A 4,366-nucleotide genomic window follows, 5' to 3' on the forward strand; every position below is an offset into this window, starting at 1 on the left:
TATCCAGCCTCCACAAAGCATCTTTGGACATAGCCGCTCCATCGCCGGTCTGAGCAACTACCCCCGGCTGAACTGCCATAGCTGGCTGAACCACTGGAATCTGACCCTGGGGAGCTACCTGCTCCGGAGTACGTGTAGCAGGAGTCTGGGCTCCTCCTCCAGCCTGAGAAGTGGCTGGTGCTACAGGAAGCAATCGTGCTCGGGTGACACTCTCCATGAGGCCCACCAACCGGACCAAAGCGTCCTGAAGAACTGGGGTAGCAATAAACCCCTCTGGGACCTGAGCTGGGCCCACCGGAACTGCTGCGGCTGGGGCCGGAACCTCCTCCTCAAAGTCAACTTGAGGCTCCGCCGCTGGTGCTGCTGCTTGGGGCTGAGCTCTGCCCCTACCTCGGCCTCTAGCACGGCCTCGTCCTCGCCCTCTGCCCCTAGCCTGCAGGTCAGATCATACCAACAATTTCCAAGTTCAAAAATGCACTTCGTGGCCTATCCAAAATTCACCCGAGCCCTCGGGGCTCTAAACCGAATATACACATAACCTCAAAAACATCCTACGGACTTACTCGTGCGATCAAATCGCCAAAATAACATCAAAAACAACGGATCAAACCTCAAAACTCATGAATTCTTCCAAATTTTCATAAAACATCAATTTTCCATTTTAAGTCCGAAACACGTCAAACGACGTCCGATTTCAACCAAACTTTACAGGCTTAAACCATATATAAGACTTGTACCGGGCGCCAGAACCAAAATACGGGCCCGATACCACAGTCTTTTAATCACATTTCATTTTCATTTTCCTTAATCATTTCCAGAAAACAATTTTACACAAAAATTCATTTCTCGGGCTTGGGACCTCGGAATTCGATTCCGGGCATACGCCCAAGTCCCATATTTTCCTACGGACCCTCCGAAACCGTCAAATCACAGGTCCGGGTCCGTTTACCCAAAATGTTGACCGAAGTCAAATTTATTCAAATTAATATCAAAATTTAACATTTTTCTCACAGAATTCATATTTAAGCTTTCCGGCTACGCGCCCGGACTGCGCACGTAAATCGAGGCAACCCTAGATGAGGTTTTCAAGGCCTCGGAAGCACGAAATGAGTAAGGAAACAGGTGATTACCCTTTGGGTCGTCACATTCTCCACCTCTAAAACAACCGTTCGTCCTCGAACGGACAAAAGAAGTAAGTACCTGAGTCGGGAAAAAGATGAGGATAACGGCTCCGCATATCGGGCTCGGACTCCCAGGTCGATGCCTCAGGAGGCTGACCTCTCCACTAAACACGAACAGAAGGAAAACTCTTGGATCTCAACTAACGAACCTGTCGGTCCAGAATAGCTATCGGCTCCTCCTCATAGGACAAATCCTTGTCCAACTGGACAGTGCTGAAGTCTAACACGTGGGCTAGATCACCGTGATACCTCCTAAGCATGGATACATGAAAAACTGGATGCACGGCTGATAAGCTAGGCGGCAATGCAAGTCTATAAGCCATCTCTCCCACTCGATCAAGAATCTCAAACGGACCAATGTACCTAGGGCTAAGCTTGCCCTTCTTCCCAAATCTCATCACGCCCTTCATAGGCGATACTCGGAGCAATACCCGCTCACCAACCATGAAGGCTACATCTCGAACCTTACGATCTACATAGCTCTTTTGCCTGGACTGAGCTGAAGAGTCTGTCTTGAATGATCTTGACCTTGTCCAAGGCCTCCTGAACTAAATTTGTCCCTATCAACCGAGCCTCTCCCGGCTCGAACCATCCAATCGGAGACCGACACCGCCTACCATATAAGGCCTCATAAGGAGCCATCTGGATGCTCGACTGGTAGCTGTTATTGTAGGCAAACTCTGCTAAAGGCAAGAACTGGTCCCATGAACCTACAAAGTCAATAACACAAGCCCGGAGCATATCCTCCAAAATCTGAATAGTCCGCTCGGACTGACCGTCCGTCTGAGGATGGAACGCTGTGCTCAACTGGACCTGGGTACCTAACTCTTGCTGAACCGCTCTCCAGAAGTGCGAGGTAAACTGCGTACCCCGATCCGAAATGATAGATACCGGCACTCCATAAAGGCGAACAATCTCCCGGATATAAATCTCAGCTAACCTCTCGGATGAATAGGAGACTGCCACTAGAATGAAATGCGCTGACTTGGTCAGCCTATCAACAATGACCCAAATAGCATCAAACTTCTTCCGAGTCAGCGGAAGTCCAGTAATGAAATCCATGGTAATCCTCTCCCACTTCCACTCGGGGAGCTCAATCCTCTGAAACAACCGCTGNCAATTTTTCAATCATAGCAGCCACTTGAAATGCTTCATTTACGACCATACCTTCAGCAATAAGGTCGTGAAAAACAAGTTGAAGCTCCTGAACTTGGGTTCCCACAGTTTTGCTGTCTATCATTTTATAGTCTAGAAACTTGGCAACCACGAACTTCTTCAAGCATGCATCTTCTGTCTTGTACTTCTTCTCAAGTGCGTCCCATAATTCTTTCGAAGTATTCATTGCACTGTACACATTTTACAAGTCATCTTCTAAAGCACTTAAAATATAGCCTTTGCAAAGATATCTGCCTCCTTCCACGCCTCAACAACCATGAACTTTTCATTGTCCGGCATGTCCGCAGCAGGCACTGGAGGCTCTTCACTAGTGAATTTCTGCATACCAAGTGTGGTAAGCCAGAACAACACCCTTTGCTGCCATCCTTTAAAGTTGGTTCCGGAAAATTTCCCCGGTTTCTCAGCCGGAGGAATAGCAGTGCGGCTTGACGAGGCTATCATCATTGCACCAACAGTCGCAGAAGGATTTCCATTTTCATTTGCCATTTCTTACTCTCAACAATAGAAGAAATCAATTAATGGCAAAACCAAAACACTAAATAATACTGTAATCAATAAACAGTACGTAATAAAAACAACTAAGGTTTTTATATACTGTTTTACAGAAAAACGATGAAGTTCTTATGTTCTTCAAATCATTTTCTGAATTTCAATATCCCGATGAAGTTTTTATATCTTCAAATCAGAATAGTAAAATTCAGACAGAATACAGAATATAATAAATATAATTTCCTTAAGATTGTTATATATCTATATTGCTGAAAATAAATTAAATAATAATCTTTCTGAAAACAAAAACAGAAAGTTAATAGAAATTAAATTCCAAAAAACAGTAAACTTCTTCAAAATAAATTCTGAAAACGTTGTAGGAACAAATCGAGCCCACTGAATACACAGAGTGTCCTTAAGGAAATTATTCCCCTCAAGTACCCGAGGTTCTGGAATATATCCTGCCAGGATAGAACGATTTAACTCACCAGTGTATCGGTACCTAAAACTCTGGTGATCGGCGAACCACTCGATGGTCGGAAAACACACTGGAATATTTTGTGCAGAAGAAGAAGAAGATTCAAAAAATTTAGTAAGTAAATATTTTGGGATTTGAAGGTATATTTATAGCCAACTTGGTGCTGTTTCTGAAGAGGTTTGCAACCTTTCAGAACAACCATAGCTTGTTGGAACAGGTGTGACACTGTTTCAGAACAACCATGGCTGTTCAAAATATTGCGGGAAATATAAAACAGATTTAAAATAATTCGGGAAAGAAAAATGGGCCGGACCGGACCGAGTCACGGGTCATGGGTTATTTCGGATTGAATTTTCTTTAATTAATTTAATTAATTAATTAATTATTTAAAAAGAATTTTGTCCAAAAAGATTAATCAATCAATCGATCTTTGACAAATCCAAATCTGAATCCGAATCCGAAGCCGAAGCCGAAGCCGAACGAGCGACAGCGACGACGGCACGAGGCTTGCTTTCTTCTTAGCTCTTTAAGAGCTAAAAGATGAGCTTCTCTTTATATACACAAAGATTTTCTTTCCTTCTACCAATGAGGGACAAAGTGCATAAGTGAAATGAACTCATTCAAAATTTCACTTCCCTCCATTTCTTTTCCCACCATTTTCCATTCACACCTCTTTTGTTATTATTTATTAATAACAAACCCAACAGGCAGGTCAAAGAATGATGATTAGCAAAGAGGTACGAGTTGCAACAGATACGAGCGGAAACATAAGAAGAGGCACGAGCAAATATTCAAAAGACTCGATGCTCGTACCTATTTAAGTCCAAAAGCTGAGAAGAATGAACCTGACAGCACAGGAGAGCCCAAATATAGTGTTTAATAAGCATTAAATACTGAAAACGTTAAAGAATATGTATTAAATTACAATGATTATGTAACGTAGCATTTAATGCCTTTAATCGTCCATAATGACTTTATTATGACAAAGGCAAAACGGATAACTTAGGAATGGCTATAAAAGGGAGAAGACTGATCATTTGTA

This window comes from Nicotiana attenuata, unplaced genomic scaffold (assembly GCF_001879085.1).
Source record: "Nicotiana attenuata strain UT unplaced genomic scaffold, NIATTr2, whole genome shotgun sequence".
NCBI classification, from domain to species: domain Eukaryota; kingdom Viridiplantae; phylum Streptophyta; class Magnoliopsida; order Solanales; family Solanaceae; genus Nicotiana; species Nicotiana attenuata.